The sequence below is a fragment of the Anomaloglossus baeobatrachus genome, unplaced genomic scaffold, assembly GCF_048569485.1.
Source record: "Anomaloglossus baeobatrachus isolate aAnoBae1 unplaced genomic scaffold, aAnoBae1.hap1 Scaffold_545, whole genome shotgun sequence".
NCBI classification, from domain to species: domain Eukaryota; kingdom Metazoa; phylum Chordata; class Amphibia; order Anura; family Aromobatidae; genus Anomaloglossus; species Anomaloglossus baeobatrachus.
Window position 1 is genome coordinate 122200 of NW_027444829.1, and position 27205 is coordinate 149404.

The following is a 27205-nucleotide window of genomic DNA, read 5'->3' on the forward strand; positions in this document are numbered from 1 at the left end:
CTCCCAGGACTTGAGGGCTGCTCCTTCCTTCCCGAACCAGACTCCAAGAACCTTGATGAAATCCGGCTGGATGCTGAAAGGGAAGGGGGCGGAAGAGGCCGGCTGCCAGTCCCCGAAGAGCATGGCTTCCGACTTCCCGCAGTTGACTTTGGCTCCCGAAGCCCGTCCGAAGGTCTCACAGGTCTGGACGAGGGTGTCGACTGAGCGCCGGTCCGCGCAGAAGACGGTCACGTCGTCCATGTAGAGCGAGCACTTGACCTCGAAGCGTTCTGGTCCTGGTGCGGTGATCCCTCTGATCTCTCCATTCCGCCGGATAGCCTCTGCAAAGAGTTCTATAACACAAACAAAAAGAAGAGGTGACAGAGGACAGCCTTGTCTGACCCCTGAGAGGACCGGGAAGGGGTCAGTCTTCCAGCCGTTTACCAACACCGAGCTGTGAATATCAAAATACATTAGTTGGACATACAAACAAAACATGTTACCCAAACCTAACCTGTGCAGAGCTTTGCCCAGGAACTCATGGGAAACACGGTCGAAGGCCTTTTCCTGATCCAACGAGATCAGGGCTGCGTGCACCCGGCGGGCTTTGATGTACTCGACCGTGTCCCGCATGAGAGCCAGGCTGTCTGCGATGCGACGTCCGGGGATGCCGCAGGTCTGATCCGGGTGGATGATCCGTCCGATAACCGTCTTCAGTCTCGTTGCCATCGTCTTGGCCAGGATCTTGTAGTCGACATTCAGAAGGGTGATGGGACGCCAATTCTTCAGGTCGCACCTCTCTCCTTTACGCTTGTACAGGATCGTGACCATTCCTTCCCTCAGAGATGGAGGCATTCTGCCCTCCACCACCATCTCCTCATACAGCCCTAACAGGTCCGGACAGATTAGGTCTCCCAGCGCTACATAGAGCTCTGCTGGGAGGCCGTCACTGCCCGGTGTCCTGCCAGAACTAAAGGATTTGGCGGCCGAGAGCAGCTCGTCCACCGTCAGAGGAACGTCCATGGCCGCCGCGTCTGCAGGGTCAAGATGGTTAGTGATACCTGACAGGAACTTATCGGCGGCCTCGGGGTCAGTAGTCTTGCGGGCGTAGAGTTCGCTGTAGAAGTCGCTGACGACCTTCATCACATTCTCTTTCCCGCGTCGTATGCTTCCACTCTCGTCTCGTAGTTCATTCATGGGCGTGTGACCGGCGTGGAGTTTCCTGAAAAAGAACGAGTTACATTTCTCACCCTTCTCCAGGTTCTCCACTTTGGAACGGAAGACAATTCGCTCGGACTCCTCCTCGAAGTGCCTTTTCAGGCTCCTCTTAGTCTCCTCCAGCTCCTCTCTCACGTCCCAGCCGCATCGAAGAAGGTCCTGCAGGGAACGCAGCTCACGCTGGAGTCTCCTGAAGTCCCTCCTCTTCAGACACGCCTGTTGTTGACTCTTTGCCTGAAAGAAGAAACGGAACTCGAGTTTAACGTATTCCCACCAGTCAGAAACAGACTGGAAGCCCGCCTTGTAGGCCCGCCACGTGGAGTAGGCAGCTCTAAGCTCCTCCAGAATCTCACCCTTTTCCAGCAGAGAGCAGTTCAGCTTCCAGGAGCCCGGGCCAATGGGGAAGCCATGGCCCAGCACACCTTGAAAGTGAATGGCTCTGTGGTCAGACAAGAAGCAGGGGACCATCGAGTGCCCACTCCGCCCAACCGCCCGAGAGGTAAACACAAAGTCAATCCTGGAACGCAGCGAGCCATCGGATCGGCACCATGAATAGTTCACGGATCCGTGTCCGATGGAGCCAACAACGTCCACAAGAGAGGCTTCGGTCACCATCTCAATGAGCAGTTTGGATGTGACGTCCAACTTGGCAGCCGTTCCAGAACTGCGTCCATCCTCCTCAATCGGGCAGTTGAAATCCCCGGCCATCACTACCGTCCTGGCGGTAGCGAGCTGAGGGCGCAGGGCTTGGAGGAGCTCCAGTCGATCGCTCTTCACAGGAGAAGCATACACATTGATGAACCTGACAGGTTCTCCCGCCCAGGTGCCATCCACGAGCAGTAACCTGCCGCAGACGATTTCCTGAACAGAGTCCAATGTGAAGGCGCTTCCCCTGATCAGCACGGCGACCCCCGCGGACCTACAGTCGCCCCCGCCAGACCAGTAGGATGGGCCATGGGTCCACTCCCTGGCCAGATGGTTGAAGGACCTAGAGGAGGGAAGGGAGCATTCCTGCAGGAAAAATACATCACTAGACTGAGTGTTAAGGAACGCAAAAATTGTCTGACGTCGGAACTTGTCTCTGATGCTCCTAACATTAATGGAAAAGATGTTAATGTTAGCAGTCATTGGAGGAAAGAGAAAGTTAGAGCAGGCGGTGTGCCTTAGTTACCACTCCGGTCGGGCGGTTCTTCCTCTTTGGCACCTGCTGGTAAGGGTATCTCCAGCAGACCCTCTTCTTCTAGCTGATCGAGCAGGGATGGTGCCTCAGTGGCTTCCGACTCCTCCATTTCTTCTTCGGCCACAAGGGACTCCACCATCTGCTCCAACACGTCCGGTTCTGGGAGGAGGCCATCCTCCTCTTCCTGGGGTGGATTGGGGTCCACAATGAACAGCTTGGAAGGTTCTGCGACAGGACTATCTTCCACCTTCCTTTTCCTTTGGCCTGTACCTGAGGAGACAAGAGCTGGAAAATCCTCCTCGGTGAAAAGTGCAAGAGTGCTGAGGCCCTCTGCTCTCATGGTCTGGGGAGGGAGAGTGGGCTTTGGGGGGGGGGTGAGGAGACCAACTGAGGAGTAGGGAAATGAGGTGGAGGTAGTGGAATCCTCAGTAGGGTTGGCCGGGGGGGGAGGGGTTTGGACAGGGGTGACGGGGGGGGGGGGCCAGGGAGGGGGCAACAGTTTTCTTACCCTTCTTTTCCCTGGACTCCGTGGCTGCTGGGGCATCGGCTGGAGCCACGGTCGCTGGCTTCTTGGCCGCCTTGTCCTTGGCCTCTGTGGCCTTGGTCGTAGCTGCCTTGGTCGACGAAGCTGTGACTACCCGATACTGGGTCGCCGCGGCAACCCTTGCCCAGGATTTCTCCCGCTGTGGGCAGTCCTTGTAAAGGTGGTCCGCCTGTCCACATAGGTTGCAAGTCTTCTTCTTTGGGCAGTCCTTGGAGCTGTGTCCTGTCACCCGGCAAACCCTGCAGGCGTCCTCCTTGCAGGTCTTCATCGAATGCCCTTTCCCGCCACATTTCCTGCAGTTGTGTGGCATGTCCGGGTAGTAGATGAGACCAAAGGAGTTTCCCAGAGAGAATGTCGGGGGCAGGTGCTGGAGACCATCCTCGGATGCTGGTTCCCTGTGGAGTCGAACGGTTACTGACCACTTACCCGTCCAGAATCCGTTGCCGTTAAGGATGTGGGATGGCTCCCTCACCACTGTGCAGAGACGTCCCAGGAACGTGGAGATGTCTCTTCCTGGGGTGTGCGGGTTCCGCATGGAGACCGTGATCCTCTTCTCATCCCTCTGTATAGGACAGGATCCTAAAAAAGAATGAAAAGGGGAGTCCGGCATCGCTGCGTTCATCGCCTCCCAGTATCTCCTGCAGGCATTCACCGTGGCAAAGGTTACCAGAAAAATGCCAGTCATGAAGGTCTGGACACTCAGGGTTTCCGCCCTGGAGAAGCCCTGATCCAGAATCATCTTCTTGCAGAACACGTCGCTGGACATGTCCGGCAACCTACCATCCACCGCCTTCAGCTTCAGGGCGACCGTCTGCCGCATCCAAGGCTCCAGGGTTGGAGCCTTTTCAGGCGGCGTCCGGGCTCCCTCCGGCTGGCTGGCGTCGGAGGTAGGGGCCTCTTGGGCCGAAGAAGCCTCTGGATGAGCCTTCCTGGAGGTCCCTGGGTCCTGAGCCTTCTTGGCTGCCTTCTCTGGCTTGCTTGCCATGGCTGGTTCCTGCTTGAGTTCCCGGAGCTGGATCTTGGATTCTTCTCCGGGTGTCTTCTCCCGCTGTGTTCCTCCTCGAAGTTCCTCTGGTCTCCCCAAGTCTTCTCCGAGCCTTCGTCTTCTTGCTTCTTTCTGCCAAGCTCTTCTTCCGTCCGATCTCCCTCTTTCGGTCTCGGCTGGGCTTCGGAGCTTGTCTCCCTGATCGTATCTCGTCAAGTGTAGCTAGCTCAGTTTGTTCTGATAAGAACAGATACTACACTTGATCTTAGCCAAAAGGCCGAGAAGCGATAACCAGAATTGGTTTGGGCCTCGAGTGGCACCCTGGCCTATGCCGGACACATCTTAGGGAGAGAGAGCGAGAGGGAGACAAACCCACGCCTACACAAGACATTTTGTCACCCAAGCCAACCCTTGAAAAGGCTGCTTTGCAGAGCCAAAACAAGAAGAATGGTGCGTTTTGCAGCCGCCGCCCACTGCAATGAATCTGAATAACTCCTCCTTTAGGGCGCAAGCAACTCCCCTCCCCCTTGCAGTCTTTCCAATTCACGATACAAAAAGACGGACAGGACAGGTTGCCTGACTTTCCGTCACTGCCACCCTTTGCCATCCTTACCCGTAGAAAGCCCTTTCATCATCCCCAAACCCTAATCTTTTCCCTTTCCTTCCCAGCCCCCAAACCCTGCCCTCTGTACCTTTCTCACCACCCGCTTCCCTTCTCCTGTCATCCCCCTACCACCCGGGAAAAAAAGAGATTGCCCCCTCCTTCCACTAGCCCACCCTCCCACCCAAAGAACAACTTCTTCTGCGCAGCTTGTTTTCTAGGCAGCAGCGCTATTGTGATGTCATCGGGGGGCATTGTGACAAGCCGCCAGTGTTCCGTCTCTTCATGTTGTGCACAGTTCAAACGGAAAATACATCAACAGGCAGACTACAGAAAAGCTTACTATCAAAGGTTAGAGGGGGGCTTTCTCAGAGGGCTTTTTACAGTTTTTCTATTCCCAATTAGCCGTTTAAGTGTACTTATTGAAAGTAGTAATTCTTTCATAGGCCGCCCTTTCTTAGTATTTGACGTTCCTTATATTGCGGTATGAGGCTTCGCAGTAGGTTGCAAACATTCATCACCCATGACTGTCCCCAATTGAGCTCAGAAGCTCAATGTCTATCATGACCTCTCTTTTAGAATGTCCAAGAGCAAGCAAACTATTCCTCCAGGAGAGGGCGCCAACAGACTACTAAAGAGATCATCATTACTCAAAGAAAACCCCAAAAACCAATGCATGATAGGAATAAACAGGTAACTTTCTTTGGAGTGGAAGCGGAGAGATCGCACCAGATGCCAATTCTAGATGTTATCACACCTGTGGTCACTGCAGCAGCAGGTGAATCCACTTTGTCCAAAAGGGATCTATTCCATTCAATTGCAAATGATCTAGATAAGACAGAGAACTGCAGCACGGGGACATAGCCGAGTTGGTCAGGTTGAGTGGTGATGAGTTTGCTATTTGGATGAATAAAGAAAGTCAAAAGTGTGAAAGATAAAAAACAAAAGGAGGAAGTGTGAAAAGTGAATGGGCCAAATTGAGGTGCATATGAAGACGTATGCTTTCTTCCAATTCATTAAATCGGGCTAATATGAATCAGGTGAATTGAGTTCTGCTTTTGGAAACTGGGTTAAGAAGGGGTGCACCGTTCCTGGAGGTACTGCAATACCAGGTCAATGCGTGGAGTGGACAGAGCAAGCTCTTTTTCCATCTCCCTGTTCTAAAAATCCATTTAATATATGGTCCCCAGATAGGGGACGTATCAGATATTAAACTGATAAGAACAGATACTACACTTGATCTTAGCCAAAAGGCCGAGAAGCGATAACCAGAATTGGTTTGGGCCTCGAGTGGCACCCTGGCCTATGCCGGACACATCTTAGGGAGAGAGAGCGAGAGGGAGACAAACCCACGCCTACACAAGACATTTTGTCACCCAAGCCAACCCTTGAAAAGGCTGCTTTGCAGAGCCAAAACAAGAAGAATGGTGCGTTTTGCAGCCGCCGCCCACTGCAATGAATCTGAATAACTCCTCCTTTAGGGCGCAAGCAACTCCCCTCCCCCTTGCAGTCTTTCCAATTCACGATACAAAAAGACGGACAGGACAGGTTGCCTGACTTTCCGTCACTGCCACCCTTTGCCATCCTTACCCGTAGAAAGCCCTTTCATCATCCCCAAACCCTAATCTTTTCCCTTTCCTTCCCAGCCCCCAAACCCTGCCCTCTGTACCTTTCTCACCACCCGCTTCCCTTCTCCTGTCATCCCCCTACCACCCGGGAAAAAAAGAGATTGCCCCCTCCTTCCACTAGCCCACCCTCCCACCCAAAGAACAACTTCTTCTGCGCAGCTTGTTTTCTAGGCAGCAGCGCTATTGTGATGTCATCGGGGGGCATTGTGACAAGCCGCCAGTGTTCCGTCTCTTCATGTTGTGCACAGTTCAAACGGAAAATACATCAACAGGCAGACTACAGAAAAGCTTACTATCAAAGGTTAGAGGGGGGCTTTCTCAGAGGGCTTTTTACAGTTTTTCTATTCCCAATTAGCCGTTTAAGTGTACTTATTGAAAGTAGTAATTCTTTCATAGGCCGCCCTTTCTTAGTATTTGACGTTCCTTATATTGCGGTATGAGGCTTCGCAGTAGGTTGCAAACATTCATCACCCATGACTGTCCCCAATTGAGCTCAGAAGCTCAATGTCTATCATGACCTCTCTTTTAGAATGTCCAAGAGCAAGCAAACTATTCCTCCAGGAGAGGGCGCCAACAGACTACTAAAGAGATCATCATTACTCAAAGAAAACCCCAAAAACCAATGCATGATAGGAATAAACAGGTAACTTTCTTTGGAGTGGAAGCGGAGAGATCGCACCAGATGCCAATTCTAGATGTTATCACACCTGTGGTCACTGCAGCAGCAGGTGAATCCACTTTGTCCAAAAGGGATCTATTCCATTCAATTGCAAATGATCTAGATAAGACAGAGAACTGCAGCACGGGGACATAGCCGAGTTGGTCAGGTTGAGTGGTGATGAGTTTGCTATTTGGATGAATAAAGAAAGTCAAAAGTGTGAAAGATAAAAAACAAAAGGAGGAAGTGTGAAAAGTGAATGGGCCAAATTGAGGTGCATATGAAGACGTATGCTTTCTTCCAATTCATTAAATCGGGCTAATATGAATCAGGTGAATTGAGTTCTGCTTTTGGAAACTGGGTTAAGAAGGGGTGCACCGTTCCTGGAGGTACTGCAATACCAGGTCAATGCGTGGAGTGGACAGAGCAAGCTCTTTTTCCATCTCCCTGTTCTAAAAATCCATTTAATATATGGTCCCCAGATAGGGGACGTATCAGATATTAAACTGATAAGAACAGATACTACACTTGATCTTAGCCAAAAGGCCGAGAAGCGATAACCAGAATTGGTTTGGGCCTCGAGTGGCACCCTGGCCTATGCCGGACACATCTTAGGGAGAGAGAGCGAGAGGGAGACAAACCCACGCCTACACAAGACATTTTGTCACCCAAGCCAACCCTTGAAAAGGCTGCTTTGCAGAGCCAAAACAAGAAGAATGGTGCGTTTTGCAGCCGCCGCCCACTGCAATGAATCTGAATAACTCCTCCTTTAGGGCGCAAGCAACTCCCCTCCCCCTTGCAGTCTTTCCAATTCACGATACAAAAAGACGGACAGGACAGGTTGCCTGACTTTCCGTCACTGCCACCCTTTGCCATCCTTACCCGTAGAAAGCCCTTTCATCATCCCCAAACCCTAATCTTTTCCCTTTCCTTCCCAGCCCCCAAACCCTGCCCTCTGTACCTTTCTCACCACCCGCTTCCCTTCTCCTGTCATCCCCCTACCACCCGGGAAAAAAAGAGATTGCCCCCTCCTTCCACTAGCCCACCCTCCCACCCAAAGAACAACTTCTTCTGCGCAGCTTGTTTTCTAGGCAGCAGCGCTATTGTGATGTCATCGGGGGGCATTGTGACAAGCCGCCAGTGTTCCGTCTCTTCATGTTGTGCACAGTTCAAACGGAAAATACATCAACAGGCAGACTACAGAAAAGCTTACTATCAAAGGTTAGAGGGGGGCTTTCTCAGAGGGCTTTTTACAGTTTTTCTATTCCCAATTAGCCGTTTAAGTGTACTTATTGAAAGTAGTAATTCTTTCATAGGCCGCCCTTTCTTAGTATTTGACGTTCCTTATATTGCGGTATGAGGCTTCGCAGTAGGTTGCAAACATTCATCACCCATGACTGTCCCCAATTGAGCTCAGAAGCTCAATGTCTATCATGACCTCTCTTTTAGAATGTCCAAGAGCAAGCAAACTATTCCTCCAGGAGAGGGCGCCAACAGACTACTAAAGAGATCATCATTACTCAAAGAAAACCCCAAAAACCAATGCATGATAGGAATAAACAGGTAACTTTCTTTGGAGTGGAAGCGGAGAGATCGCACCAGATGCCAATTCTAGATGTTATCACACCTGTGGTCACTGCAGCAGCAGGTGAATCCACTTTGTCCAAAAGGGATCTATTCCATTCAATTGCAAATGATCTAGATAAGACAGAGAACTGCAGCACGGGGACATAGCCGAGTTGGTCAGGTTGAGTGGTGATGAGTTTGCTATTTGGATGAATAAAGAAAGTCAAAAGTGTGAAAGATAAAAAACAAAAGGAGGAAGTGTGAAAAGTGAATGGGCCAAATTGAGGTGCATATGAAGACGTATGCTTTCTTCCAATTCATTAAATCGGGCTAATATGAATCAGGTGAATTGAGTTCTGCTTTTGGAAACTGGGTTAAGAAGGGGTGCACCGTTCCTGGAGGTACTGCAATACCAGGTCAATGCGTGGAGTGGACAGAGCAAGCTCTTTTTCCATCTCCCTGTTCTAAAAATCCATTTAATATATGGTCCCCAGATAGGGGACGTATCAGATATTAAACTGATAAGAACAGATACTACACTTGATCTTAGCCAAAAGGCCGAGAAGCGATAACCAGAATTGGTTTGGGCCTCGAGTGGCACCCTGGCCTATGCCGGACACATCTTAGGGAGAGAGAGCGAGAGGGAGACAAACCCACGCCTACACAAGACATTTTGTCACCCAAGCCAACCCTTGAAAAGGCTGCTTTGCAGAGCCAAAACAAGAAGAATGGTGCGTTTTGCAGCCGCCGCCCACTGCAATGAATCTGAATAACTCCTCCTTTAGGGCGCAAGCAACTCCCCTCCCCCTTGCAGTCTTTCCAATTCACGATACAAAAAGACGGACAGGACAGGTTGCCTGACTTTCCGTCACTGCCACCCTTTGCCATCCTTACCCGTAGAAAGCCCTTTCATCATCCCCAAACCCTAATCTTTTCCCTTTCCTTCCCAGCCCCCAAACCCTGCCCTCTGTACCTTTCTCACCACCCGCTTCCCTTCTCCTGTCATCCCCCTACCACCCGGGAAAAAAAGAGATTGCCCCCTCCTTCCACTAGCCCACCCTCCCACCCAAAGAACAACTTCTTCTGCGCAGCTTGTTTTCTAGGCAGCAGCGCTATTGTGATGTCATCGGGGGGCATTGTGACAAGCCGCCAGTGTTCCGTCTCTTCATGTTGTGCACAGTTCAAACGGAAAATACATCAACAGGCAGACTACAGAAAAGCTTACTATCAAAGGTTAGAGGGGGGCTTTCTCAGAGGGCTTTTTACAGTTTTTCTATTCCCAATTAGCCGTTTAAGTGTACTTATTGAAAGTAGTAATTCTTTCATAGGCCGCCCTTTCTTAGTATTTGACGTTCCTTATATTGCGGTATGAGGCTTCGCAGTAGGTTGCAAACATTCATCACCCATGACTGTCCCCAATTGAGCTCAGAAGCTCAATGTCTATCATGACCTCTCTTTTAGAATGTCCAAGAGCAAGCAAACTATTCCTCCAGGAGAGGGCGCCAACAGACTACTAAAGAGATCATCATTACTCAAAGAAAACCCCAAAAACCAATGCATGATAGGAATAAACAGGTAACTTTCTTTGGAGTGGAAGCGGAGAGATCGCACCAGATGCCAATTCTAGATGTTATCACACCTGTGGTCACTGCAGCAGCAGGTGAATCCACTTTGTCCAAAAGGGATCTATTCCATTCAATTGCAAATGATCTAGATAAGACAGAGAACTGCAGCACGGGGACATAGCCGAGTTGGTCAGGTTGAGTGGTGATGAGTTTGCTATTTGGATGAATAAAGAAAGTCAAAAGTGTGAAAGATAAAAAACAAAAGGAGGAAGTGTGAAAAGTGAATGGGCCAAATTGAGGTGCATATGAAGACGTATGCTTTCTTCCAATTCATTAAATCGGGCTAATATGAATCCGGTGAATTGAGTTCTGCTTTTGGAAACTGGGTTAAGAAGGGGTGCACCGTTCCTGGAGGTACTGCAATACCAGGTCAATGCGTGGAGTGGACAGAGCAAGCTCTTTTTCCATCTCCCTGTTCTAAAAATCCATTTAATATATGGTCCCCAGATAGGGGACGTATCAGATATTAAACTGATAAGAACAGATACTACACTTGATCTTAGCCAAAAGGCCGAGAAGCGATAACCAGAATTGGTTTGGGCCTCGAGTGGCACCCTGGCCTATGCCGGACACATCTTAGGGAGAGAGAGCGAGAGGGAGACAAACCCACGCCTACACAAGACATTTTGTCACCCAAGCCAACCCTTGAAAAGGCTGCTTTGCAGAGCCAAAACAAGAAGAATGGTGCGTTTTGCAGCCGCCGCCCACTGCAATGAATCTGAATAACTCCTCCTTTAGGGCGCAAGCAACTCCCCTCCCCCTTGCAGTCTTTCCAATTCACGATACAAAAAGACGGACAGGACAGGTTGCCTGACTTTCCGTCACTGCCACCCTTTGCCATCCTTACCCGTAGAAAGCCCTTTCATCATCCCCAAACCCTAATCTTTTCCCTTTCCTTCCCAGCCCCCAAACCCTGCCCTCTGTACCTTTCTCACCACCCGCTTCCCTTCTCCTGTCATCCCCCTACCACCCGGGAAAAAAAGAGATTGCCCCCTCCTTCCACTAGCCCACCCTCCCACCCAAAGAACAACTTCTTCTGCGCAGCTTGTTTTCTAGGCAGCAGCGCTATTGTGATGTCATCGGGGGGCATTGTGACAAGCCGCCAGTGTTCCGTCTCTTCATGTTGTGCACAGTTCAAACGGAAAATACATCAACAGGCAGACTACAGAAAAGCTTACTATCAAAGGTTAGAGGGGGGCTTTCTCAGAGGGCTTTTTACAGTTTTTCTATTCCCAATTAGCCGTTTAAGTGTACTTATTGAAAGTAGTAATTCTTTCATAGGCCGCCCTTTCTTAGTATTTGACGTTCCTTATATTGCGGTATGAGGCTTCGCAGTAGGTTGCAAACATTCATCACCCATGACTGTCCCCAATTGAGCTCAGAAGCTCAATGTCTATCATGACCTCTCTTTTAGAATGTCCAAGAGCAAGCAAACTATTCCTCCAGGAGAGGGCGCCAACAGACTACTAAAGAGATCATCATTACTCAAAGAAAACCCCAAAAACCAATGCATGATAGGAATAAACAGGTAACTTTCTTTGGAGTGGAAGCGGAGAGATCGCACCAGATGCCAATTCTAGATGTTATCACACCTGTGGTCACTGCAGCAGCAGGTGAATCCACTTTGTCCAAAAGGGATCTATTCCATTCAATTGCAAATGATCTAGATAAGACAGAGAACTGCAGCACGGGGACATAGCCGAGTTGGTCAGGTTGAGTGGTGATGAGTTTGCTATTTGGATGAATAAAGAAAGTCAAAAGTGTGAAAGATAAAAAACAAAAGGAGGAAGTGTGAAAAGTGAATGGGCCAAATTGAGGTGCATATGAAGACGTATGCTTTCTTCCAATTCATTAAATCGGGCTAATATGAATCAGGTGAATTGAGTTCTGCTTTTGGAAACTGGGTTAAGAAGGGGTGCACCGTTCCTGGAGGTACTGCAATACCAGGTCAATGCGTGGAGTGGACAGAGCAAGCTCTTTTTCCATCTCCCTGTTCTAAAAATCCATTTAATATATGGTCCCCAGATAGGGGACGTATCAGATATTAAACTGATAAGAACAGATACTACACTTGATCTTAGCCAAAAGGCCGAGAAGCGATAACCAGAATTGGTTTGGGCCTCGAGTGGCACCCTGGCCTATGCCGGACACATCTTAGGGAGAGAGAGCGAGAGGGAGACAAACCCACGCCTACACAAGACATTTTGTCACCCAAGCCAACCCTTGAAAAGGCTGCTTTGCAGAGCCAAAACAAGAAGAATGGTGCGTTTTGCAGCCGCCGCCCACTGCAATGAATCTGAATAACTCCTCCTTTAGGGCGCAAGCAACTCCCCTCCCCCTTGCAGTCTTTCCAATTCACGATACAAAAAGACGGACAGGACAGGTTGCCTGACTTTCCGTCACTGCCACCCTTTGCCATCCTTACCCGTAGAAAGCCCTTTCATCATCCCCAAACCCTAATCTTTTCCCTTTCCTTCCCAGCCCCCAAACCCTGCCCTCTGTACCTTTCTCACCACCCGCTTCCCTTCTCCTGTCATCCCCCTACCACCCGGGAAAAAAAGAGATTGCCCCCTCCTTCCACTAGCCCACCCTCCCACCCAAAGAACAACTTCTTCTGCGCAGCTTGTTTTCTAGGCAGCAGCGCTATTGTGATGTCATCGGGGGGCATTGTGACAAGCCGCCAGTGTTCCGTCTCTTCATGTTGTGCACAGTTCAAACGGAAAATACATCAACAGGCAGACTACAGAAAAGCTTACTATCAAAGGTTAGAGGGGGGCTTTCTCAGAGGGCTTTTTACAGTTTTTCTATTCCCAATTAGCCGTTTAAGTGTACTTATTGAAAGTAGTAATTCTTTCATAGGCCGCCCTTTCTTAGTATTTGACGTTCCTTATATTGCGGTATGAGGCTTCGCAGTAGGTTGCAAACATTCATCACCCATGACTGTCCCCAATTGAGCTCAGAAGCTCAATGTCTATCATGACCTCTCTTTTAGAATGTCCAAGAGCAAGCAAACTATTCCTCCAGGAGAGGGCGCCAACAGACTACTAAAGAGATCATCATTACTCAAAGAAAACCCCAAAAACCAATGCATGATAGGAATAAACAGGTAACTTTCTTTGGAGTGGAAGCGGAGAGATCGCACCAGATGCCAATTCTAGATGTTATCACACCTGTGGTCACTGCAGCAGCAGGTGAATCCACTTTGTCCAAAAGGGATCTATTCCATTCAATTGCAAATGATCTAGATAAGACAGAGAACTGCAGCACGGGGACATAGCCGAGTTGGTCAGGTTGAGTGGTGATGAGTTTGCTATTTGGATGAATAAAGAAAGTCAAAAGTGTGAAAGATAAAAAACAAAAGGAGGAAGTGTGAAAAGTGAATGGGCCAAATTGAGGTGCATATGAAGACGTATGCTTTCTTCCAATTCATTAAATCGGGCTAATATGAATCAGGTGAATTGAGTTCTGCTTTTGGAAACTGGGTTAAGAAGGGGTGCACCGTTCCTGGAGGTACTGCAATACCAGGTCAATGCGTGGAGTGGACAGAGCAAGCTCTTTTTCCATCTCCCTGTTCTAAAAATCCATTTAATATATGGTCCCCAGATAGGGGACGTATCAGATATTAAACTGATAAGAACAGATACTACACTTGATCTTAGCCAAAAGGCCGAGAAGCGATAACCAGAATTGGTTTGGGCCTCGAGTGGCACCCTGGCCTATGCCGGACACATCTTAGGGAGAGAGAGCGAGAGGGAGACAAACCCACGCCTACACAAGACATTTTGTCACCCAAGCCAACCCTTGAAAAGGCTGCTTTGCAGAGCCAAAACAAGAAGAATGGTGCGTTTTGCAGCCGCCGCCCACTGCAATGAATCTGAATAACTCCTCCTTTAGGGCGCAAGCAACTCCCCTCCCCCTTGCAGTCTTTCCAATTCACGATACAAAAAGACGGACAGGACAGGTTGCCTGACTTTCCGTCACTGCCACCCTTTGCCATCCTTACCCGTAGAAAGCCCTTTCATCATCCCCAAACCCTAATCTTTTCCCTTTCCTTCCCAGCCCCCAAACCCTGCCCTCTGTACCTTTCTCACCACCCGCTTCCCTTCTCCTGTCATCCCCCTACCACCCGGGAAAAAAAGAGATTGCCCCCTCCTTCCACTAGCCCACCCTCCCACCCAAAGAACAACTTCTTCTGCGCAGCTTGTTTTCTAGGCAGCAGCGCTATTGTGATGTCATCGGGGGGCATTGTGACAAGCCGCCAGTGTTCCGTCTCTTCATGTTGTGCACAGTTCAAACGGAAAATACATCAACAGGCAGACTACAGAAAAGCTTACTATCAAAGGTTAGAGGGGGGCTTTCTCAGAGGGCTTTTTACAGTTTTTCTATTCCCAATTAGCCGTTTAAGTGTACTTATTGAAAGTAGTAATTCTTTCATAGGCCGCCCTTTCTTAGTATTTGACGTTCCTTATATTGCGGTATGAGGCTTCGCAGTAGGTTGCAAACATTCATCACCCATGACTGTCCCCAATTGAGCTCAGAAGCTCAATGTCTATCATGACCTCTCTTTTAGAATGTCCAAGAGCAAGCAAACTATTCCTCCAGGAGAGGGCGCCAACAGACTACTAAAGAGATCATCATTACTCAAAGAAAACCCCAAAAACCAATGCATGATAGGAATAAACAGGTAACTTTCTTTGGAGTGGAAGCGGAGAGATCGCACCAGATGCCAATTCTAGATGTTATCACACCTGTGGTCACTGCAGCAGCAGGTGAATCCACTTTGTCCAAAAGGGATCTATTCCATTCAATTGCAAATGATCTAGATAAGACAGAGAACTGCAGCACGGGGACATAGCCGAGTTGGTCAGGTTGAGTGGTGATGAGTTTGCTATTTGGATGAATAAAGAAAGTCAAAAGTGTGAAAGATAAAAAACAAAAGGAGGAAGTGTGAAAAGTGAATGGGCCAAATTGAGGTGCATATGAAGACGTATGCTTTCTTCCAATTCATTAAATCGGGCTAATATGAATCAGGTGAATTGAGTTCTGCTTTTGGAAACTGGGTTAAGAAGGGGTGCACCGTTCCTGGAGGTACTGCAATACCAGGTCAATGCGTGGAGTGGACAGAGCAAGCTCTTTTTCCATCTCCCTGTTCTAAAAATCCATTTAATATATGGTCCCCAGATAGGGGACGTATCAGATATTAAACTGATAAGAACAGATACTACACTTGATCTTAGCCAAAAGGCCGAGAAGCGATAACCAGAATTGGTTTGGGCCTCGAGTGGCACCCTGGCCTATGCCGGACACATCTTAGGGAGAGAGAGCGAGAGGGAGACAAACCCACGCCTACACAAGACATTTTGTCACCCAAGCCAACCCTTGAAAAGGCTGCTTTGCAGAGCCAAAACAAGAAGAATGGTGCGTTTTGCAGCCGCCGCCCACTGCAATGAATCTGAATAACTCCTCCTTTAGGGCGCAAGCAACTCCCCTCCCCCTTGCAGTCTTTCCAATTCACGATACAAAAAGACGGACAGGACAGGTTGCCTGACTTTCCGTCACTGCCACCCTTTGCCATCCTTACCCGTAGAAAGCCCTTTCATCATCCCCAAACCCTAATCTTTTCCCTTTCCTTCCCAGCCCCCAAACCCTGCCCTCTGTACCTTTCTCACCACCCGCTTCCCTTCTCCTGTCATCCCCCTACCACCCGGGAAAAAAAGAGATTGCCCCCTCCTTCCACTAGCCCACCCTCCCACCCAAAGAACAACTTCTTCTGCGCAGCTTGTTTTCTAGGCAGCAGCGCTATTGTGATGTCATCGGGGGGCATTGTGACAAGCCGCCAGTGTTCCGTCTCTTCATGTTGTGCACAGTTCAAACGGAAAATACATCAACAGGCAGACTACAGAAAAGCTTACTATCAAAGGTTAGAGGGGGGCTTTCTCAGAGGGCTTTTTACAGTTTTTCTATTCCCAATTAGCCGTTTAAGTGTACTTATTGAAAGTAGTAATTCTTTCATAGGCCGCCCTTTCTTAGTATTTGACGTTCCTTATATTGCGGTATGAGGCTTCGCAGTAGGTTGCAAACATTCATCACCCATGACTGTCCCCAATTGAGCTCAGAAGCTCAATGTCTATCATGACCTCTCTTTTAGAATGTCCAAGAGCAAGCAAACTATTCCTCCAGGAGAGGGCGCCAACAGACTACTAAAGAGATCATCATTACTCAAAGAAAACCCCAAAAACCAATGCATGATAGGAATAAACAGGTAACTTTCTTTGGAGTGGAAGCGGAGAGATCGCACCAGATGCCAATTCTAGATGTTATCACACCTGTGGTCACTGCAGCAGCAGGTGAATCCACTTTGTCCAAAAGGGATCTATTCCATTCAATTGCAAATGATCTAGATAAGACAGAGAACTGCAGCACGGGGACATAGCCGAGTTGGTCAGGTTGAGTGGTGATGAGTTTGCTATTTGGATGAATAAAGAAAGTCAAAAGTGTGAAAGATAAAAAACAAAAGGAGGAAGTGTGAAAAGTGAATGGGCCAAATTGAGGTGCATATGAAGACGTATGCTTTCTTCCAATTCATTAAATCGGGCTAATATGAATCAGGTGAATTGAGTTCTGCTTTTGGAAACTGGGTTAAGAAGGGGTGCACCGTTCCTGGAGGTACTGCAATACCAGGTCAATGCGTGGAGTGGACAGAGCAAGCTCTTTTTCCATCTCCCTGTTCTAAAAATCCATTTAATATATGGTCCCCAGATAGGGGACGTATCAGATATTAAACTGATAAGAACAGATTTTTGATTTAATGAAGCTTTCCAAAGCACCGCAAAAAATGCATGACCGAAGTCACACCAAAAACAGTGCAAAGGCTAGGATTCGTGTGGACCCCTCCGTGAGGAGAGGGTCCCCAAAAATCAACCCCGTCCCTCCGAGCCAGAAGGCCACAGCAAGGGTCAGGGATCTTCGGTGCTCCCCCAAGCCGAAGCCTGGTTGAGCCTTGTCGTTGCTCCCAGCGTCCACCCAGGCATCTTACCCAAGTGGAGTAGAGAGCTACTAGTTGTTGGTTTCGCAGCCGAAACTGCCCGGACCGTCAACCGGTGTTGGTTTCTCAGCCCAAGGCTAACCGGACCTCCAACCGGGTGTTGGTTTCTCAGCCGAAGCTGACCCGGACCTCCAACCGGGTGTTGGTTTCTCAGCCGAAGCTGACCCGGACCTCCAACCGGGTGTTGGTTTCTCAGCCGAAGCTGACCCGGACCTCCAACCGGGTGTTGGTTTCTCAGCCCAAAGCTGAACGGACCTCCGACCATGATTATAAAAATTTCCCTTCCTAGCCAGAAGGCCGGGATATAGCAATATGCTCAGAAAGTATGAAAGGGCAAGGTACGGTGTGCTACAGAGCCCAAGGCTTGCCGGGGTCCAAAGCCAGCAAGCTCAGACTCACTCCAGGGTCGTCAATCCTGGGGCACATTGCACCATAGCCCCCACACTTACTCAGTCTAATAGCCTCGATCCTGGTAGGGCCATGGTTTCCTCTAGATGGATATACTATCCTCCCAAAGTACTAACAAGCGCAACCTTCCAGTGTGCATTGCATCATTGTACTAAGGTGGCCGGAGCCTTAAACCACCTTTTCGAACGATACTACACTTGATCTTAGCCAAAAGGCCGAGAAGCGATAACCAGAATTGGTTTGGGCCTCGAGTGGCACCCTGGCCTATGCCGGACACATCTTAGGGAGAGAGAGCGAGAGGGAGACAAACCCACGCCTACACAAGACATTTTGTCACCCAAGCCAACCCTTGAAAAGGCTGCTTTGCAGAGCCAAAACAAGAAGAATGGTGCGTTTTGCAGCCGCCGCCCACTGCAATGAATCTGAATAACTCCTCCTTTAGGGCGCAAGCAACTCCCCTCCCCCTTGCAGTCTTTCCAATTCACGATACAAAAAGACGGACAGGACAGGTTGCCTGACTTTCCGTCACTGCCACCCTTTGCCATCCTTACCCGTAGAAAGCCCTTTCATCATCCCCAAACCCTAATCTTTTCCCTTTCCTTCCCAGCCCCCAAACCCTGCCCTCTGTACCTTTCTCACCACCCGCTTCCCTTCTCCTGTCATCCCCCTACCACCCGGGAAAAAAAGAGATTGCCCCCTCCTTCCACTAGCCCACCCTCCCACCCAAAGAACAACTTCTTCTGCGCAGCTTGTTTTCTAGGCAGCAGCGCTATTGTGATGTCATCGGGGGGCATTGTGACAAGCCGCCAGTGTTCCGTCTCTTCATGTTGTGCACAGTTCAAACGGAAAATACATCAACAGGCAGACTACAGAAAAGCTTACTATCAAAGGTTAGAGGGGGGCTTTCTCAGAGGGCTTTTTACAGTTTTTCTATTCCCAATTAGCCGTTTAAGTGTACTTATTGAAAGTAGTAATTCTTTCATAGGCCGCCCTTTCTTAGTATTTGACGTTCCTTATATTGCGGTATGAGGCTTCGCAGTAGGTTGCAAACATTCATCACCCATGACTGTCCCCAATTGAGCTCAGAAGCTCAATGTCTATCATGACCTCTCTTTTAGAATGTCCAAGAGCAAGCAAACTATTCCTCCAGGAGAGGGCGCCAACAGACTACTAAAGAGATCATCATTACTCAAAGAAAACCCCAAAAACCAATGCATGATAGGAATAAACAGGTAACTTTCTTTGGAGTGGAAGCGGAGAGATCGCACCAGATGCCAATTCTAGATGTTATCACACCTGTGGTCACTGCAGCAGCAGGTGAATCCACTTTGTCCAAAAGGGATCTATTCCATTCAATTGCAAATGATCTAGATAAGACAGAGAACTGCAGCACGGGGACATAGCCGAGTTGGTCAGGTTGAGTGGTGATGAGTTTGCTATTTGGATGAATAAAGAAAGTCAAAAGTGTGAAAGATAAAAAACAAAAGGAGGAAGTGTGAAAAGTGAATGGGCCAAATTGAGGTGCATATGAAGACGTATGCTTTCTTCCAATTCATTAAATCGGGCTAATATGAATCAGGTGAATTGAGTTCTGCTTTTGGAAACTGGGTTAAGAAGGGGTGCACCGTTCCTGGAGGTACTGCAATACCAGGTCAATGCGTGGAGTGGACAGAGCAAGCTCTTTTTCCATCTCCCTGTTCTAAAAATCCATTTAATATATGGTCCCCAGATAGGGGACGTATCAGATATTAAACTGATAAGAACAGATACTACACTTGATCTTAGCCAAAAGGCCGAGAAGCGATAACCAGAATTGGTTTGGGCCTCGAGTGGCACCCTGGCCTATGCCGGACACATCTTAGGGAGAGAGAGCGAGAGGGAGACAAACCCACGCCTACACAAGACATTTTGTCACCCAAGCCAACCCTTGAAAAGGCTGCTTTGCAGAGCCAAAACAAGAAGAATGGTGCGTTTTGCAGCCGCCGCCCACTGCAATGAATCTGAATAACTCCTCCTTTAGGGCGCAAGCAACTCCCCTCCCCCTTGCAGTCTTTCCAATTCACGATACAAAAAGACGGACAGGACAGGTTGCCTGACTTTCCGTCACTGCCACCCTTTGCCATCCTTACCCGTAGAAAGCCCTTTCATCATCCCCAAACCCTAATCTTTTCCCTTTCCTTCCCAGCCCCCAAACCCTGCCCTCTGTACCTTTCTCACCACCCGCTTCCCTTCTCCTGTCATCCCCCTACCACCCGGGAAAAAAAGAGATTGCCCCCTCCTTCCACTAGCCCACCCTCCCACCCAAAGAACAACTTCTTCTGCGCAGCTTGTTTTCTAGGCAGCAGCGCTATTGTGATGTCATCGGGGGGCATTGTGACAAGCCGCCAGTGTTCCGTCTCTTCATGTTGTGCACAGTTCAAACGGAAAATACATCAACAGGCAGACTACAGAAAAGCTTACTATCAAAGGTTAGAGGGGGGCTTTCTCAGAGGGCTTTTTACAGTTTTTCTATTCCCAATTAGCCGTTTAAGTGTACTTATTGAAAGTAGTAATTCTTTCATAGGCCGCCCTTTCTTAGTATTTGACGTTCCTTATATTGCGGTATGAGGCTTCGCAGTAGGTTGCAAACATTCATCACCCATGACTGTCCCCAATTGAGCTCAGAAGCTCAATGTCTATCATGACCTCTCTTTTAGAATGTCCAAGAGCAAGCAAACTATTCCTCCAGGAGAGGGCGCCAACAGACTACTAAAGAGATCATCATTACTCAAAGAAAACCCCAAAAACCAATGCATGATAGGAATAAACAGGTAACTTTCTTTGGAGTGGAAGCGGAGAGATCGCACCAGATGCCAATTCTAGATGTTATCACACCTGTGGTCACTGCAGCAGCAGGTGAATCCACTTTGTCCAAAAGGGATCTATTCCATTCAATTGCAAATGATCTAGATAAGACAGAGAACTGCAGCACGGGGACATAGCCGAGTTGGTCAGGTTGAGTGGTGATGAGTTTGCTATTTGGATGAATAAAGAAAGTCAAAAGTGTGAAAGATAAAAAACAAAAGGAGGAAGTGTGAAAAGTGAATGGGCCAAATTGAGGTGCATATGAAGACGTATGCTTTCTTCCAATTCATTAAATCGGGCTAATATGAATCAGGTGAATTGAGTTCTGCTTTTGGAAACTGGGTTAAGAAGGGGTGCACCGTTCCTGGAGGTACTGCAATACCAGGTCAATGCGTGGAGTGGACAGAGCAAGCTCTTTTTCCATCTCCCTGTTCTAAAAATCCATTTAATATATGGTCCCCAGATAGGGGACGTATCAGATATTAAACTGATAAGAACAGATTTTGATTTAATGAAGCTTTCCAAAGCACCGCAAAAATGCATGACCGAAGTCACACCAAAAACAGTGCAAAGGCTAGGATTCGTGTGGACCCCTCTGTGAGAAGAGGATCCCCAAAAATCAACCCCGTCCCTCCGAGCCAGAAGGCCACAGCGAGGGTCAGGGATCTTCGGTGCTCCCCCAAGCCGAAGCCTGGTTGAGCCTTGTTGTTGCTCCCAGCGTCCACCGAGGCATCTTACCCAAGTGGAGTAGGGAGCTACTAGTCGTTGGTTTCGCAGCCGAGACTGCCCGGACCGTCAACCGGTGTTGGTTTCTCAGCCCAAGGCTGACCGGACCTCCAACCGGGTGTTGGTTTCTCAGCCCAAGGCTGACCGGACCTCCAACCGGGTGTTGGTTTCTCAGCCCAAGGCTAACCGGACCTCCAACCGGGTGTTGGTTTCTCAGCCCAAAGCTGACCGGACCTCCGACCGGGATTATAAAAATTTCCCTTCTTAGCCAGAAGGCCGGGATAGGGCAATATGCTTGGAAAGTATGAATAGGCAAGGCGCGGCGTGCGACAGAGTCTGAGGCTTACCAGGGTCCCAACCTAGCAAGTTCAGACTCCCTCCAGGGTGTCCATTCCTGGGGCACATTGCACCATAACCCCCACACTTACTCAGTCTAATAGCCTCGATCCTGGTAGGGCCATGGTTTCCTCTAGATGGATATACTATCCTCCCAAAGTACTAACAAGCGCAACCTTCCAGTGTGCATTGCATCATTGTACTAAGGTGGCCGGAGCCTTAAACCACCTTTTCGAATGATACTACACTTGATCTTAGCCAAAAGGCCGAGAAGCGATAACCAGAATTGGTTTGGGCCTCGAGTGGCACCCTGGCCTATGCCGGACACATCTTAGGGAGAGAGAGCGAGAGGGAGACAAACCCACGCCTACACAAGACATTTTGTCACCCAAGCCAACCCTTGAAAAGGCTGCTTTGCAGAGCCAAAACAAGAAGAATGGTGCGTTTTGCAGCCGCCGCCCACTGCAATGAATCTGAATAACTCCTCCTTTAGGGCGCAAGCAACTCCCCTCCCCCTTGCAGTCTTTCCAATTCACGATACAAAAAGACGGACAGGACAGGTTGCCTGACTTTCCGTCACTGCCACCCTTTGCCATCCTTACCCGTAGAAAGCCCTTTCATCATCCCCAAACCCTAATCTTTTCCCTTTCCTTCCCAGCCCCCAAACCCTGCCCTCTGTACCTTTCTCACCACCCGCTTCCCTTCTCCTGTCATCCCCCTACCACCCGGGAAAAAAAGAGATTGCCCCCTCCTTCCACTAGCCCACCCTCCCACCCAAAGAACAACTTCTTCTGCGCAGCTTGTTTTCTAGGCAGCAGCGCTATTGTGATGTCATCGGGGGGCATTGTGACAAGCCGCCAGTGTTCCGTCTCTTCATGTTGTGCACAGTTCAAACGGAAAATACATCAACAGGCAGACTACAGAAAAGCTTACTATCAAAGGTTAGAGGGGGGCTTTCTCAGAGGGCTTTTTACAGTTTTTCTATTCCCAATTAGCCGTTTAAGTGTACTTATTGAAAGTAGTAATTCTTTCATAGGCCGCCCTTTCTTAGTATTTGACGTTCCTTATATTGCGGTATGAGGCTTCGCAGTAGGTTGCAAACATTCATCACCCATGACTGTCCCCAATTGAGCTCAGAAGCTCAATGTCTATCATGACCTCTCTTTTAGAATGTCCAAGAGCAAGCAAACTATTCCTCCAGGAGAGGGCGCCAACAGACTACTAAAGAGATCATCATTACTCAAAGAAAACCCCAAAAACCAATGCATGATAGGAATAAACAGGTAACTTTCTTTGGAGTGGAAGCGGAGAGATCGCACCAGATGCCAATTCTAGATGTTATCACACCTGTGGTCACTGCAGCAGCAGGTGAATCCACTTTGTCCAAAAGGGATCTATTCCATTCAATTGCAAATGATCTAGATAAGACAGAGAACTGCAGCACGGGGACATAGCCGAGTTGGTCAGGTTGAGTGGTGATGAGTTTGCTATTTGGATGAATAAAGAAAGTCAAAAGTGTGAAAGATAAAAAACAAAAGGAGGAAGTGTGAAAAGTGAATGGGCCAAATTGAGGTGCATATGAAGACGTATGCTTTCTTCCAATTCATTAAATCGGGCTAATATGAATCAGGTGAATTGAGTTCTGCTTTTGGAAACTGGGTTAAGAAGGGGTGCACCGTTCCTGGAGGTACTGCAATACCAGGTCAATGCGTGGAGTGGACAGAGCAAGCTCTTTTTCCATCTCCCTGTTCTAAAAATCCATTTAATATATGGTCCCCAGATAGGGGACGTATCAGATATTAAACTGATAAGAACAGATACTACACTTGATCTTAGCCAAAAGGCCGAGAAGCGATAACCAGAATTGGTTTGGGCCTCGAGTGGCACCCTGGCCTATGCCGGACACATCTTAGGGAGAGAGAGCGAGAGGGAGACAAACCCACGCCTACACAAGACATTTTGTCACCCAAGCCAACCCTTGAAAAGGCTGCTTTGCAGAGCCAAAACAAGAAGAATGGTGCGTTTTGCAGCCGCCGCCCACTGCAATGAATCTGAATAACTCCTCCTTTAGGGCGCAAGCAACTCCCCTCCCCCTTGCAGTCTTTCCAATTCACGATACAAAAAGACGGACAGGACAGGTTGCCTGACTTTCCGTCACTGCCACCCTTTGCCATCCTTACCCGTAGAAAGCCCTTTCATCATCCCCAAACCCTAATCTTTTCCCTTTCCTTCCCAGCCCCCAAACCCTGCCCTCTGTACCTTTCTCACCACCCGCTTCCCTTCTCCTGTCATCCCCCTACCACCCGGGAAAAAAAGAGATTGCCCCCTCCTTCCACTAGCCCACCCTCCCACCCAAAGAACAACTTCTTCTGCGCAGCTTGTTTTCTAGGCAGCAGCGCTATTGTGATGTCATCGGGGGGCATTGTGACAAGCCGCCAGTGTTCCGTCTCTTCATGTTGTGCACAGTTCAAACGGAAAATACATCAACAGGCAGACTACAGAAAAGCTTACTATCAAAGGTTAGAGGGGGGCTTTCTCAGAGGGCTTTTTACAGTTTTTCTATTCCCAATTAGCCGTTTAAGTGTACTTATTGAAAGTAGTAATTCTTTCATAGGCCGCCCTTTCTTAGTATTTGACGTTCCTTATATTGCGGTATGAGGCTTCGCAGTAGGTTGCAAACATTCATCACCCATGACTGTCCCCAATTGAGCTCAGAAGCTCAATGTCTATCATGACCTCTCTTTTAGAATGTCCAAGAGCAAGCAAACTATTCCTCCAGGAGAGGGCGCCAACAGACTACTAAAGAGATCATCATTACTCAAAGAAAACCCCAAAAACCAATGCATGATAGGAATAAACAGGTAACTTTCTTTGGAGTGGAAGCGGAGAGATCGCACCAGATGCCAATTCTAGATGTTATCACACCTGTGGTCACTGCAGCAGCAGGTGAATCCACTTTGTCCAAAAGGGATCTATTCCATTCAATTGCAAATGATCTAGATAAGACAGAGAACTGCAGCACGGGGACATAGCCGAGTTGGTCAGGTTGAGTGGTGATGAGTTTGCTATTTGGATGAATAAAGAAAGTCAAAAGTGTGAAAGATAAAAAACAAAAGGAGGAAGTGTGAAAAGTGAATGGGCCAAATTGAGGTGCATATGAAGACGTATGCTTTCTTCCAATTCATTAAATCGGGCTAATATGAATCAGGTGAATTGAGTTCTGCTTTTGGAAACTGGGTTAAGAAGGGGTGCACCGTTCCTGGAGGTACTGCAATACCAGGTCAATGCGTGGAGTGGACAGAGCAAGCTCTTTTTCCATCTCCCTGTTCTAAAAATCCATTTAATATATGGTCCCCAGATAGGGGACGTATCAGATATTAAACTGATAAGAACAGATACTACACTTGATCTTAGCCAAAAGGCCGAGAAGCGATAACCAGAATTGGTTTGGGCCTCGAGTGGCACCCTGGCCTATGCCGGACACATCTTAGGGAGAGAGAGCGAGAGGGAGACAAACCCACGCCTACACAAGACATTTTGTCACCCAAGCCAACCCTTGAAAAGGCTGCTTTGCAGAGCCAAAACAAGAAGAATGGTGCGTTTTGCAGCCGCCGCCCACTGCAATGAATCTGAATAACTCCTCCTTTAGGGCGCAAGCAACTCCCCTCCCCCTTGCAGTCTTTCCAATTCACGATACAAAAAGACGGACAGGACAGGTTGCCTGACTTTCCGTCACTGCCACCCTTTGCCATCCTTACCCGTAGAAAGCCCTTTCATCATCCCCAAACCCTAATCTTTTCCCTTTCCTTCCCAGCCCCCAAACCCTGCCCTCTGTACCTTTCTCACCACCCGCTTCCCTTCTCCTGTCATCCCCCTACCACCCGGGAAAAAAAGAGATTGCCCCCTCCTTCCACTAGCCCACCCTCCCACCCAAAGAACAACTTCTTCTGCGCAGCTTGTTTTCTAGGCAGCAGCGCTATTGTGATGTCATCGGGGGGCATTGTGACAAGCCGCCAGTGTTCCGTCTCTTCATGTTGTGCACAGTTCAAACGGAAAATACATCAACAGGCAGACTACAGAAAAGCTTACTATCAAAGGTTAGAGGGGGGCTTTCTCAGAGGGCTTTTTACAGTTTTTCTATTCCCAATTAGCCGTTTAAGTGTACTTATTGAAAGTAGTAATTCTTTCATAGGCCGCCCTTTCTTAGTATTTGACGTTCCTTATATTGCGGTATGAGGCTTCGCAGTAGGTTGCAAACATTCATCACCCATGACTGTCCCCAATTGAGCTCAGAAGCTCAATGTCTATCATGACCTCTCTTTTAGAATGTCCAAGAGCAAGCAAACTATTCCTCCAGGAGAGGGCGCCAACAGACTACTAAAGAGATCATCATTACTCAAAGAAAACCCCAAAAACCAATGCATGATAGGAATAAACAGGTAACTTTCTTTGGAGTGGAAGCGGAGAGATCGCACCAGATGCCAATTCTAGATGTTATCACACCTGTGGTCACTGCAGCAGCAGGTGAATCCACTTTGTCCAAAAGGGATCTATTCCATTCAATTGCAAATGATCTAGATAAGACAGAGAACTGCAGCACGGGGACATAGCCGAGTTGGTCAGGTTGAGTGGTGATGAGTTTGCTATTTGGATGAATAAAGAAAGTCAAAAGTGTGAAAGATAAAAAACAAAAGGAGGAAGTGTGAAAAGTGAATGGGCCAAATTGAGGTGCATATGAAGACGTATGCTTTCTTCCAATTCATTAAATCGGGCTAATATGAATCAGGTGAATTGAGTTCTGCTTTTGGAAACTGGGTTAAGAAGGGGTGCACCGTTCCTGGAGGTACTGCAATACCAGGTCAATGCGTGGAGTGGACAGAGCAAGCTCTTTTTCCATCTCCCTGTTCTAAAAATCCATTTAATATATGGTCCCCAGATAGGGGACGTATCAGATATTAAACTGATAAGAACAGATACTACACTTGATCTTAGCCAAAAGGCCGAGAAGCGATAACCAGAATTGGTTTGGGCCTCGAGTGGCACCCTGGCCTATGCCGGACACATCTTAGGGAGAGAGAGCGAGAGGGAGACAAACCCACGCCTACACAAGACATTTTGTCACCCAAGCCAACCCTTGAAAAGGCTGCTTTGCAGAGCCAAAACAAGAAGAATGGTGCGTTTTGCAGCCGCCGCCCACTGCAATGAATCTGAATAACTCCTCCTTTAGGGCGCAAGCAACTCCCCTCCCCCTTGCAGTCTTTCCAATTCACGATACAAAAAGACGGACAGGACAGGTTGCCTGACTTTCCGTCACTGCCACCCTTTGCCATCCTTACCCGTAGAAAGCCCTTTCATCATCCCCAAACCCTAATCTTTTCCCTTTCCTTCCCAGCCCCCAAACCCTGCCCTCTGTACCTTTCTCACCACCCGCTTCCCTTCTCCTGTCATCCCCCTACCACCCGGGAAAAAAAGAGATTGCCCCCTCCTTCCACTAGCCCACCCTCCCACCCAAAGAACAACTTCTTCTGCGCAGCTTGTTTTCTAGGCAGCAGCGCTATTGTGATGTCATCGGGGGGCATTGTGACAAGCCGCCAGTGTTCCGTCTCTTCATGTTGTGCACAGTTCAAACGGAAAATACATCAACAGGCAGACTACAGAAAAGCTTACTATCAAAGGTTAGAGGGGGGCTTTCTCAGAGGGCTTTTTACAGTTTTTCTATTCCCAATTAGCCGTTTAAGTGTACTTATTGAAAGTAGTAATTCTTTCATAGGCCGCCCTTTCTTAGTATTTGACGTTCCTTATATTGCGGTATGAGGCTTCGCAGTAGGTTGCAAACATTCATCACCCATGACTGTCCCCAAT

General features: G+C 48.5%; 13 non-coding genes and 3 pseudogenes across 13 annotated transcripts; all 16 read right to left on the bottom strand.

The window, feature by feature from the left end:
• Positions 1–4091: 4091 nt before the first annotated feature.
• LOC142283720 (U2 spliceosomal RNA) lies at positions 4092–4195 on the bottom strand (annotated as a pseudogene).
• A 1387-nt stretch (positions 4196–5582) lies between these two features.
• Positions 5583–5773, bottom strand: LOC142283654 (U2 spliceosomal RNA). The gene has a single exon (XR_012745269.1). It is a non-coding gene; the product is annotated as a U2 spliceosomal RNA (small nuclear RNA).
• Positions 5774–7160: 1387 nt separating this feature from the next.
• LOC142283655 (U2 spliceosomal RNA) lies at positions 7161–7351 on the bottom strand. Its single transcript, XR_012745270.1, has one exon. It is a non-coding gene; the product is annotated as a U2 spliceosomal RNA (small nuclear RNA).
• A 1387-nt stretch (positions 7352–8738) lies between these two features.
• On the bottom strand, positions 8739–8929 carry LOC142283656 (U2 spliceosomal RNA). Its single transcript, XR_012745271.1, has one exon. It is a non-coding gene; the product is annotated as a U2 spliceosomal RNA (small nuclear RNA).
• Positions 8930–10316: 1387 nt separating this feature from the next.
• Positions 10317–10507, bottom strand: LOC142283658 (U2 spliceosomal RNA). The gene has a single exon (XR_012745272.1). It is a non-coding gene; the product is annotated as a U2 spliceosomal RNA (small nuclear RNA).
• A 1387-nt stretch (positions 10508–11894) lies between these two features.
• Positions 11895–12085, bottom strand: LOC142283659 (U2 spliceosomal RNA). The gene has a single exon (XR_012745273.1). It is a non-coding gene; the product is annotated as a U2 spliceosomal RNA (small nuclear RNA).
• A 1387-nt stretch (positions 12086–13472) lies between these two features.
• On the bottom strand, positions 13473–13663 carry LOC142283660 (U2 spliceosomal RNA). The gene has a single exon (XR_012745274.1). It is a non-coding gene; the product is annotated as a U2 spliceosomal RNA (small nuclear RNA).
• A 1387-nt stretch (positions 13664–15050) lies between these two features.
• LOC142283661 (U2 spliceosomal RNA) lies at positions 15051–15241 on the bottom strand. Its single transcript, XR_012745275.1, has one exon. It is a non-coding gene; the product is annotated as a U2 spliceosomal RNA (small nuclear RNA).
• Positions 15242–16628: 1387 nt separating this feature from the next.
• Positions 16629–16821, bottom strand: LOC142283707 (U2 spliceosomal RNA). Its single transcript, XR_012745319.1, has one exon. It is a non-coding gene; the product is annotated as a U2 spliceosomal RNA (small nuclear RNA).
• A 701-nt stretch (positions 16822–17522) lies between these two features.
• LOC142283724 (U2 spliceosomal RNA) lies at positions 17523–17664 on the bottom strand (annotated as a pseudogene).
• Positions 17665–19051: 1387 nt separating this feature from the next.
• On the bottom strand, positions 19052–19242 carry LOC142283662 (U2 spliceosomal RNA). The gene has a single exon (XR_012745276.1). It is a non-coding gene; the product is annotated as a U2 spliceosomal RNA (small nuclear RNA).
• A 1387-nt stretch (positions 19243–20629) lies between these two features.
• LOC142283712 (U2 spliceosomal RNA) lies at positions 20630–20824 on the bottom strand. The gene has a single exon (XR_012745323.1). It is a non-coding gene; the product is annotated as a U2 spliceosomal RNA (small nuclear RNA).
• A 655-nt stretch (positions 20825–21479) lies between these two features.
• Positions 21480–21621, bottom strand: LOC142283728 (U2 spliceosomal RNA; annotated as a pseudogene).
• A 1387-nt stretch (positions 21622–23008) lies between these two features.
• Positions 23009–23199, bottom strand: LOC142283663 (U2 spliceosomal RNA). Its single transcript, XR_012745277.1, has one exon. It is a non-coding gene; the product is annotated as a U2 spliceosomal RNA (small nuclear RNA).
• Positions 23200–24586: 1387 nt separating this feature from the next.
• On the bottom strand, positions 24587–24777 carry LOC142283665 (U2 spliceosomal RNA). Its single transcript, XR_012745279.1, has one exon. It is a non-coding gene; the product is annotated as a U2 spliceosomal RNA (small nuclear RNA).
• A 1387-nt stretch (positions 24778–26164) lies between these two features.
• On the bottom strand, positions 26165–26355 carry LOC142283666 (U2 spliceosomal RNA). The gene has a single exon (XR_012745280.1). It is a non-coding gene; the product is annotated as a U2 spliceosomal RNA (small nuclear RNA).
• Between the last annotated feature and the right edge of the window lie 850 nt (positions 26356–27205).